This window comes from Aethalodelphis obliquidens, unplaced genomic scaffold (genome assembly GCF_003676395.1).
Source record: "Aethalodelphis obliquidens isolate GAN/ISIS:26980383/991018 unplaced genomic scaffold, ASM367639v1 scaffold30, whole genome shotgun sequence".
NCBI lineage: Eukaryota > Metazoa > Chordata > Mammalia > Artiodactyla > Delphinidae > Aethalodelphis > Aethalodelphis obliquidens.
In genome coordinates, this window is record NW_020837974.1 from 1,593,404 (window position 1) to 1,604,403 (window position 11,000).

Below are 11,000 nucleotides of genomic sequence, written 5' to 3' on the forward strand. Positions count from 1 at the left end.
GAAACTGTGTGCACCTCACTCATTAAAACGACACAAGTTAGAGGAAGCAGGCAGTGCCCTTGGAATAACTGTTAAGGCAAATAATTTCTGGAATCCATAGCGGCTCTCAAAGTCATCTCATCAGTCCCCAAATCCTGGCACGTCGCCCATCGTGGGGGGGGGGGCGCTGACCTCCTCCCAGGGAGCTCTGGCAGCCCTGGGTGGAATGGGCGGGTGGCCAGGTGATGGGGCTCTTGCTGGGCCCAGTCCTGCCCCTAAGACTCCCTGGTGCACCCCAGGCCCCGCACCAGAGTAAACAGCTCCACTAGTCTCCAGCTGCCCTGCCCCTGCCCCCTGGGAAAGGCTCTTCTGAACCTCCCGGTCCCCAGAGGCGCTCGTACACCTTACTGTATAATTACATATTTATGTGAGAAAGGAGAGGCCCTGGGGAGGGGGCACCCAAGGCGCTCAGAGAGACAGCGCGGAGCTGCAGAGCTGGACGGGTCCTGCCCCCTCCAGGTACCTGCGCGCCACCCCCCCTCCGTTCTCCCCTTTCCTTTGGGTGGCGCGGCCCCATGAGCAAGAGGTAGTCGGGTGGGAAAGGCATATCCCTAGGGCCACGTGCAGATATCGCGGTAGCAGGCCTCTGGCTAGGTGTTTTGCCCTCCGCAGAGCCCCTTGCCCACCTGCAGGTGCTACTCAGGGCGCTGTGGCCGGCGGGGCTCTTCACCCAGCCCTCAGCGCCCCGGCCGGCTGTTCAGGGGCATCCGGGCTGCCGTCCAGGCGGGGCCCGAGGGATTCGGCGTTGGTTGGGCGCCGGTATGTGAGGACCGGAAGCAGAGCCCAGCCGGCCTGGGGGCTCACAGTCAAGGCTTTGGGGGTGCAGCAGCCCGGAGATGCTGCACCCTCAGATGGAAGTGGAGAGGCTGCCTGGGGGTGAGCGCAGAGGCCTGCAGCGCTTCCCAGGTCCGGGCCGAGCCCCTGGATGCCTCTGAGGGTAGAGGCCAGGCCTGGGGTCCTCCCTCCGCCCTGATCCTGTGAGCGGCCTCTCCTCCGAGCCCTGCCTCTCACTGCTCCTAGACGGTGGTGCTCATGGACCCCGGCGAGGACCCTGAGGACACACTGCACACACACCGGTCCCGGGAGAAGACCTTCATCTTCGACATCGTGTTCGACCAGCACACCTCCCAGGTGCCCGGCCCTACCCACCAGCCCACGGCCCCGCTGGGCCAGGCCCGCCAAGGGTGTCCTCATGTGGGAGGGCTTGGCAGCCAGGTGACCTCATCCGTGACGTCTCATGGGGTCTCCCTGATAAACGAGGAAGTTGGTGCTCTGGGTCACTCCAGGGACAGGTAGCAGACCCCTTCCATGGATGCCGGGGGCCGCCAGGTGCCCGGGCTTTACACGCATCCTCATTTATTCCTCTGTGTGTCCATGTGTCCGTCTGTCCACCCACCCATCCATCCAACAAAGCCGTGTCCTGTCCGCCACGGGGCTAGAACACACTCCCTGCCCACAGGGGCTCACACCCCAGCCAGGGAAACAGGCCCGGCTCTCCGAGCAGACAGGTGTCTTCTGCTGCCGAGATCTTAATGGTGTCGGAAGTAGAAGGACCAGGTCATCAATTATTGAGCAGCTAGTGCATTCCAAGTGCTGTGCTTAAGTGCTTGTCACGCCTTGTCTTCCAAGCGTCACAGCAACTCTGTAAAATACACGGTGATATCCCCACTTTACAGGTGAGGTGCTGGCTTAAGGAGGTCAGCAACTGACCTGAGGTCACAGCTAGAGAGCTGCAGAACCAGGACAAGGTCCCAGACAGTGTCAGTCCAAGGCTGGACGAAAGGAGCACCAGCTCTGGAGTCTGTCCAACCAGGGCTCAGATGCTTCTGACTCGTGTCACCAGCCAGGGCTGCTGGGACAGTTAAGTGAGATGAAGAGCAGGCCCAGAGGGGGTTCAGGGAAGGCAGAGGAAGGGGGACCGTCCTTTCTCTCCAGTCCAGCCAGATGCCCATGCCCTCAGACACCAGCCCTGGAGATGTCCTTCCTTGAATACCCCTGTGGACAGGGAGCTCACTACCCACACACTCCTACCGCTACGTACTGCTGCCCTAAATGAAATTCCGCCAGCCTGAAACTTTCACTCGCTGGTCCTAGTTTTGTCCCATAAGAGGAGTCATTATGCCCTTCCCGGATTTCCCAACCCCGTCACTACTTTCCAGTCCTTTGCATTCTTTTTGATTTCTCTCAATTCATGCAGAAGCCCTGGAAAGGACTCATACCCGTTTGGTACCAAACCTGGCAGGCCTCGTGGTGGGAGTTATCACTTACATTCTCGTGCGATCCTCGCTCACCGTGGTCTCACCGTGGGGCTCGGCGTGGTCCAGGCGGCTGCAGGACTGGGGTGGGGCTCGTGCCGTGGCTGCGCTGGCTGCCACCGTGGAGGTCCCTGTCCATGTCCAGGGGGAGCAGGGCGTTTGCAGGCACCATACACCTGTCCTCTCCAGACAGCCAGGTGCCCGACTCTGGTCGGAGTGTGCATTTGCCTGTCTTCCTTCCATCTGTCCGCAGGAAGACGTGTACCTTGCCACACCCCAGCACTAGTGGAAGGCGTCATTTCTGGATACAACGCGGCGGTGTTTGCCCACGGCCCCTCAGGTGCTGCCAAAGGCCGGTGTCCCCCGGAGGGAATGAGGTTGGTGGCAGCAGAGCTCTTCCTAACAGCACAAAGCACCTCATACGTGCTGGCCTTGCACTGGTCCCTCTGCATCCGTTGGTTCCTTTGGTTCTTTCAACAGCCCTGAAAGGCAGGTAGAACGATCCCCCTGTCACAGATGGGACAACTGAGCCTCAGAGAGGTAAAGGGACTTCCCCAAGGTTACACAGCTGGTAGGAGTGAGTGTGGAACTCAACCCAAGCCTACACTTTTCTGCCCATGAAAACCACAGATTTCTCCTCTGCAGTTACAAGTTGGGGTCGGCAAACACTCGCGAAGCTAAGCTACCTCTCCGCCTGAAAACTAGAATCACAGAGGGTCAGAGCTGGACGGGCCTTAATCCCCTCCCTATACAGGTGGGGAAACTGAGGCCCTGAGAAGCCTGGTCCGAAGTCACAGCTTGTTTATGGCATTCATTCATTCTTTCTTTCATTCAACGAACATCAGGGAGCACCTGCTGTGTGCTATGCTCTAGCAAAGGAAGAGGGCCATCTGGTCCCTCCTACAGGGCGAACCGGGAAGGAGGAGGTGAGGACCCCATGAAGCGGGACTGCTTAGAAAGCTTAACACGTACGTTAATTCTCCTATTACGAGAACAACACGAACACCTTAAAGCGCATTTGGAGAGAAGTGCAGACATCTCTTGGGCCTCCCTCCTCTGAGGGAGGGAGGCATCTTCGCTTTGTATCCTCCCGCTTTCCCTGCCTAGGTTTTCTTCCCCAGAGTAGCCATCAGGCTGTTCAGACAGGATTTTTTTTGTTCTTGTTTCCAAAATGGAAACTGAGCATGTCAGAGCAGCCAGGGCGGTTTGCACAGTACGGGCGGCAGGTGTGACCAGGCTCCGGGGGGGGGGGGGGGGGCAAGCCCAGACCAGGAGCCCTGCTTTGGTGGGCATCCCATGCCTCCCGCAGGTGCTAGCAAGACCCACACAATGCTGCCATGGATGCGGGGCCCGGCAGCTACCTGCAGATGCTCACTGACCTCTTCCAGGCCATCGAGGAGACCCATGAGAGCACGGACTGCAGCGCGCCCATGTCTTACCTTGAGGTGAGCCGCCCACCCCCTCGGCTGCCCTGCCTGCAAAACGGGCCTGATCATGAGTGCAAAACCCCACCTGTTACCCCAAGGGCCCCCCAGCCTGGGGGAAACCTCAGGGCATCCCAGACTTCTCTGGAGATGCAAAGCCCCAGTGATAGGTAAGCCCCTGTGCTTCTTTTGCATCAGACCTACTGCTTCCAGCGTTTCTGTCTCATCCCAGATTTATAACGAAGTGATCTGGGACCTCCTGAACCCGTCCTCAGGGCTTCTGGACCTGCGGAAAGATTCTAGGGGCAGCATCCAGACTGCAGGCATCACGGAGGTCTCCACCTCAAACACCCAGGAGGTGAGGGTCACGGGGGCCCACGGAGGGACCTGTGGCTCCTCCACGGCAGCCACACTCACCAGTGCTCACAGAGCGGAGCCAGACGCACGGCTCCAAAGCTGCTTTCGAGCTAAAGGAACAGCAGACTTCCGCAGCACGTCCCCACTCTCCTCACCTGTGCTCAGGGCAGACATCACCCATGGATCACGCACTCTTCCCTCTGCATCCAGACGCTTGGCGGCACTCCAGGCAGTCGCGGTCAGAGTCGGCTTCAGGTCTGAAATCTGTTTGCCATCTTGATCCTAAGTCTGGCTCCCATAACGAGGGCGAGCTGTAAACATTTCTGCAGCCCTCTGTCTTTCTCTCTCCCTCCAGTCTCTCTGTGTGCAGCCCTTGGGGTGGGCCTCCCGTCTGCTCAGAACATTTCAGAGGCTCCCAATTGCCTCTGAACAGCATGGACTCCTCGGCCCCCAGGCCCTGGACAACCGTGTGCTCTAGCCATGCTGGCGTAGGCATGAGGCCACCTGCCCTTAGCACCGTCCCTCATGGGTTCCAGGTGCAGGAGGGGAGACTTCTTGCCTATTCTTTAATAACAACAACCATATGAGTCTCTCTCCACAATGCTCTGTGGTCCTAGCATGCCTGGCACACAGTAGGTGCCCAGCAGAGGCACACTGGCTTGATTTCCACAGCTGCTTGTGCACAAGTGGATTTCAGGCCACCCGCCAACTCCAGCAAATCTGTACAACTGCCTGGAGTTCCATATGGAAAAGGGCTCGGTGGGTTAGAGATGGGTAATCCATTGGTGATGTCTGCCATGGGTAGAGGAGGCAGAAGTGGTGCTATAAGCGTCAGCAATCTGCCATTCCTGCTGGATTAGTTGACTCGATTAATTAATCTCTTCATGCCACAAACCAGAAATTGCTTCCACTGGATGCGGTTCTGCCATCAGCATCCCAGCTGGGGAAGAGCTGCCCTAAGGAGCTCTGGAGGGCACGTCTCCTTCTCTTGTTCTGCAGGGAGCGTGTGGCCACTCAGGGGCCCTTGACTGTCTGCCCGCTTCTGCCTCTGTCCTCAGACCATGCAGCTCCTCACCTAAGGCAACTGGCAGCGCACACAGGAGTCCACCGCCACCAGCAAGATGTCGTCCCGCTCCCACGCCGTGCTGCAGGTCACTGTGCACCGGCGCAGCCATGGCACAGACATGGCAGAGGAAGTGCACATTGGGAGGCTCTCCATGGTGGACCTGGCGGGCTTGGAGCTGGCGTCTCAGGTTCCTGTCCTCTTCATCTCCGTTACTCACCTTGTGTCCATCTGCCCTTTAGTCTGGGAGCAGGACCCTGTCCGTCCTTGTTGCACACTGTCTCCAGCACCTAGGACAGCACCCGGTCGAGGGGAGGTGCCCGCTACACGTTTGCTGAGTGAATGAATTCTCAGCAGGTATTGGGGGTCACTCCCGCGGAGCCAGTATTTATGGAGGGCTTCCCGTGTGGCAGGCTCTCCCGGGCACCAGGGACGTGAAGATGAGCGAGCCCCAGACCCTCACCCTCGGGGGGCTCAGAGCCTCTGGGGGTGGGCGGGAGACAGATGTATAGCTGGTAATTACAGCACGGGGAGGCCTGTGCCTTGAGATTCGGGGTCACACAGAGGCTGTGGAGCCCAGAGGAGGGTGGGGCCTCAGGGCTGAGCCTGAAAGGTCATCAGGAGTTTGGTGGGTGGAGGGAGCGGCGTGGCGGTGGTGGCTGTCGGGATGCACTCCAAGGACCTGCCTCCTGCGCCCGCGCCCCTGGCTCGCTGTTCTTGTTGGCACGTGTTGCTGGGAGCGAGGGTTGTGCTCACCGTTGCCCCAGGGGCCGGAGCAGTCTTTGCGGACAGGGCCCAGCCCAGCGCCAGGAACAGAGAAGGTGCCTGATGGAGGCCAAGTCAGAACAGCAGTAATATCGTCAACAAGGGACATTCTCACGTCCCTCTGATGCGCCAGGTGCTTCGTGTTCACCATCCCCCTAACCCCCGACACCTGGAGGGCAGGCGGCCTCGCGCCTGGTTTACACGTGCCCGGCTGAGACTCGGCGTGGTGTGATCGCGCCTGCACACAAGTATCAGGTGATCCGGCCTTTGGACCTGGAGGGATCCGGCCCAGGTCCGTGCCTTTCACTGATGACACTTGTCCTCCGGTTTGCAGGCTACGCTCTGAGTCCTGGGGGTTTGTCAGTCATTGCATTGCTTCGTTCAGTCACTCATTCACCTGCCCTGCGCCTGGCCCTGCCCTGGGTGCCTGGCCAGCTGGCCCAGAGGCCGACAGGTTCAATGTATGTGTTAATATGGTATGAAATTTGAGGTACAGTGAGGCCAGCAGATCAGAAGATGACTGCCATTGAAGAGATAGTTTGCTACTCACAGGTCCAAGAGGAGGGGGCAGGAGAAGCCAGGCCGGGCCACACGGGGAAGCACCAGGGTTGGTCTGGAGGCAGAGGGAACAAGGGGAAAACACGGGCCAGAGCCTCTCTCGTGACTTCCATGGGAAGGCAGGCTGAACACTGGCCAGTTTGAATAATTCCAGCAGGCTCTGGGGCACAGGGCCCATCCCTGGTTGTCTGGTTCCTGCCCTGGGTGATGAGGGCAGGTAGACAGTGGCCCAGAGTGTGGGAGCCCCAAGGAGGAGGGGGTGGGTGAGGGCTCTGGGTTGGCTGGTTTGCTTTTGAAAGGTGTGCTCACGGGTGACTTGTTTGTTATCAGAAGGAACTGGCAACCCTGGGAGGGGCAGCAGGGCCCCAAGATGACAAAACATTAGGATGCAGAAAATAAAAGACGGTTCATACACAGACAGATGTGGGTACAGACAGTTTCATGTAGACCAAGCCGAGTGTGCTGGAGCCCTGGGAGTCTGCCCGTGCCAGCTGGACTCGGCCATGTGCTCAGGGGGCAAGGTGGAGACCAGCCTCCTCAGATCTTAGCTCTTGGGGAGGCCACTGGACAGGGGTTCAGGCCCTAGGTTCTTGTTCTCCCTCTGCTCCAAATAGCTGTGTGCCTTTGGCCAGGCCCCTGTCCCTCTCTGGGCCTTGGTTTTAAGCTGTATGCTCAGGGGGCCCAGCGGGCTGTCTTCAGGTCTGGTTGGCTCTCACAGTCTGTCATTTCTTCACAGAAAATCACTCACAGAGGAGTTTGTTCCAGGACACAAGGCGTCTGAGAAAACCCCCGAATTCTGGGGCACAGACACGTGACAGCTGCCATGGCCTGGTCATGCCGGCAGCTCCCACCCAGTGAAAGGAGCAGCTCACGTTCGCTGCTCGCTTCTGTGGGCCCACCTCTGAGCTGGCCTCTTACACACGTTGCCCGCCAAATCCTCACCATGGCCACAGCAACTGCCTCTTTGGACAAATAAGGAGACTGAGACAGGCTGGGAGACCTGTCTGAGATGTCATTTAAGCCGTTCTCAAGCCGTGCTCCAAACTGGCTCTAAAACCCATGTCCCTTAAAGAGAAAACGTTATTTTCCTTGCTGATTTCAAATGTAACCAAATCAGTGCAGAAGATATGGAAAATATGGTTAAGCTAAAGGAAGAAAGTTAAAGTCCCCACAACGGCTGCACTGAGAGGCAGTCATCCCAGCAGCAGTTTGGCGTGTGTCCTCCTAAGGCCCCTGCAGGCATCTTTATACATTTGTTCAGTGCTCAGACATCCAGCCACACTGTGGGCCAGACGCCTGCCGGTGTCCAGGCTCTGGGGACAGATGGCCAACCCAGATGACAGCTCCGTCATGGAGCTTAGGTTCTGTGGGGAGCAGTTAGGGAAACAACAAACGCATAAAAGAGCAAGATAGTTGCCGAGAGAGCTAAGCAACTTGAAGGAAATATACAGGGTAGCATGTACCCCCGTGGGGTGAGGGGGCCTGGGCGCTCCCCAGGAGGACCTCTAGGCTGAGACTGGGAGGACAAGAAAGCTTCGGCGTGGGGGGACGTTCTCGCGAAGACACACGCGTTCATATTTTTATCATAAAAAGGGGACTGTTCCGCCCAGGCATCCGTCTGAGCCTTTTTTTATCTCACTTCACAGAGAGCATCTTTTCAACATTGGTAAACAGCTCTACCTCACCCCCTTTCCTGGCTGTGTGGTATTCCACTGCAGAATCTGGTGTTGTTTCTGTCTCCAGTCCCTGGGCTGTGGGAGTGTAGTCAGTGCGTCCACCCTGAGCCTCCCAGGGTGGGATGGGGTTATCGCATCCTCTGGACCTCAGTCCCCTCCCCCTGGGGCCTGGGGTGGGGAGGTGGCGGGGTCGGGGGCGGGGGAGGACCACTTCCCCGCCAGCTGGCTTCTTCTCACTCAGACCCAGAACCGAGGCAAGAGGATGAAGGAGGGCGTCCGCATCAACTGCTCCCTGCTGGCGCTGGGCACCTGCGTCAACGCACCCAGCGAGAAGGGCGGCAGCCAGGCGCAGCATGTGAACTCCCGGGACAGCAAACTCAGGCGCACCTGCTGAAGGTATGAGCCCCTGGCCAGAGACAGGCGTGGCTGCAGCATCTGACTGCATCTTTCAGGATTTACCTGGGCCTAAGCGCCCTTCCAGGAACCCCTGAAAGCAGGAAAATCTCTGCTTTATCTGGAGAAATCATCTCTAGTCACTGCTCGAATCCCCCCTCCATCCCTCTGAGTGTGGTCCAGCCCATGCTTGCACACTCCCAGGGACAGGAAGCTCACTACCTCACCAAGGCTGCCTGTCTCATCACGGACGGTCTGAGAAAATTCCTCTTCCTACTGAGCTGAATGCTGTCACCTCTATTCTACAGCAAGGCAGGGTGTAGGTAAACAGATAGGCAAAGCAACAAATAAATGGCTCTGTGAGTTTGGCCTCTCGGTCTAATCTACCTGCATCAGAGTGGAAGTAGGATGGGGCGGGCCTGCAGCAGGTCCATCTCAGCCTGCGCGTCACCTCCCTGAGCATTGACCCCTTGGTCCAGCCTCAGCTGCCCTTCTCAGGGTTTGGAGCAGGAACCCCAGATGGGCTGGTCCAGAGGAGCCCGGGACAGGTAGCGGAGGGATGGCGCCCCCGGGCAGGTGGGAACCCTGGTTCCCACCATCCCCAGCTCGCGCCTTCCACTGAGAAGGATGCTCTGGGAGGGAACAGCCGGACGGTGATGACTGCCCACGTCAGCCCAGCCAGCACGCACTTCAGGGAGGCGCGGACCACCCTGCTATACACGTACCGAGCAGGGAGGTGTGGATGACACCCTGCTATACACGTACCGAGCAGGGAGGCGCGGACACCCTGCTATACACGTAGAACCAAGAGCATCAAGAGAACGGTGAGCCGCGCCCTCCCACCTTCCCTCACCCGCTCCCTCTGTCACTCTCCCGCCTGCTCACTGAGTCCTACAGCTCTCCCTCCAGAGGCTCTAGGGGAGGGTCCCTCCCAGCTCGCAGGCTCCTGGCGCTTGGCTTGTGGCCACACCCCTCCAGTCTCTGCTCCGCCTTCTCCTCCTCCCTGTGCTCCTCTCTTTCTCCTCTTTTCTGAGGGCAGTTGGCATTGATTTGAGGGCCCTCCCTAATCTGGGATGATCTCATCTCAAATCCTTAATTACATCTGCAAAGACCCTTTTTTCCAAATAAGGCCACATTCACAGGTTTCAGGGAAAGGACTTGTCTCTGTGCCTGGCATCACTGTAAGCTCTCACTGCGATCTGATTTACTTCATTCTCAGCAACTGGCTCCCTAGGAGGTAGGTCCTGTTATTATCCCATCTAACGGAGTGGGTAGCTGAAACACAGAGAGATAAAGCAACTTCTCTAACCCACCACAGCAGGGGCAGACCTGTTGGGGCCCAGGGAGCCTGGCTCCAGAGCCCATGCCTCACACTGCCGTGCTGTTCTGGCTACACTGCTGTACTCAGTGTAAAGGATTCATCTCTCTCTCTTTTTTTTTTTTTTTTTTTTTGCGGTACGCGGGCCTCTCACTGTTGTGGCCTCTCCTGCTGCGGAGCACAGGCTCCGGACGCGCAGGCTCAGCGGCCATGGCTCACGGGCCCAGCCGCTCCGCGGCACGTGGGATCTTCCCGGACCGGGGCACGAACCCGTGTCCCCTGCATCGGCAGGTGGACTCTCAACCACTGCGCCACCAGGGAAGCCCAAGGATTCATCTCTTAAGGCTGTGTGACACTCAATGAGATAATGCACATTAGCGACTTAGCACAGGAGTGAGTAGTGGCCAACACATGATAGGTGTTATTTTATTATCACGATTACCATTTGTCAACAGACAAGGGATGAGCCCTTCCCAACGTCCAGCTCTGAGCGAGGCGCCACCATAAAACCATCACCAGCACTAGCGTCAGCATCATCAGAGCTTCTGCTCCCGCATGAACCCGAGCTTAGCCGAGGAGAAGGCAGCTGGGAGACAAGAACCCACGCAGGTGAGTGTTTCATTTCCAACTGTGGCAAGTGCTCTAAACGAAAGCCATGGGGCGCCGCGAGGAACGATCACAGAGAAGGCCGGGTTTAGAGGGGTCTTCCACCAAGGGGGACTGGCTCCTGCAAGGGAGCTGAGCCCCGAGCGCTGAAGACAGCGTGTCTGTGCGGACTGAGGGCCAGTGTGCACATCTGGCGAAACTTACGTGCGTGCGCCCTGCGGCCAGCAACGTCACCTTCCACATCTACCCAAGAGAAACTCAGACCCACGTGCTCAGGGAGGTTGTGTCACAGGAAAGCCCCAAAGTGCCCGTTGAAGAGGAGGGGACAGCTGCCTGCTGTGTCCCTGTTCCGGCCCCGCTCTGCAGCTGTTACAGACAATGGGGTAGACCCATCTGTGCAGACGGACAGCCTCTAAGACACATCGTTGGACCAGAAAAGCAAGTAAAAGTACAGCAGCTACAGTCTGTTATGATCTACGTAAACCCCCCCAAAGCTGAACCCACACCCCCAAAACTCCCCACGTGTATCTCTCTAGCTTCCTGTAT

The 11,000-nt window shown here is 58.2% G+C and overlaps 1 long non-coding RNA gene across 1 annotated transcript; it reads right to left on the reverse strand.

The window, feature by feature from the left end:
• Positions 1-1,164: 1,164 nt before the first annotated feature.
• LOC113630361 (uncharacterized) lies at positions 1,165-9,142 on the reverse strand. The gene is made up of 3 exons (XR_003436931.1): positions 4,231-9,142; positions 2,308-2,776; positions 1,165-1,681 (listed from the first exon to the last, which is right to left on the reverse strand). It is a non-coding gene; the product is annotated as an uncharacterized LOC113630361 (long non-coding RNA).
• Positions 9,143-11,000: the final 1,858 nt, after the last annotated feature.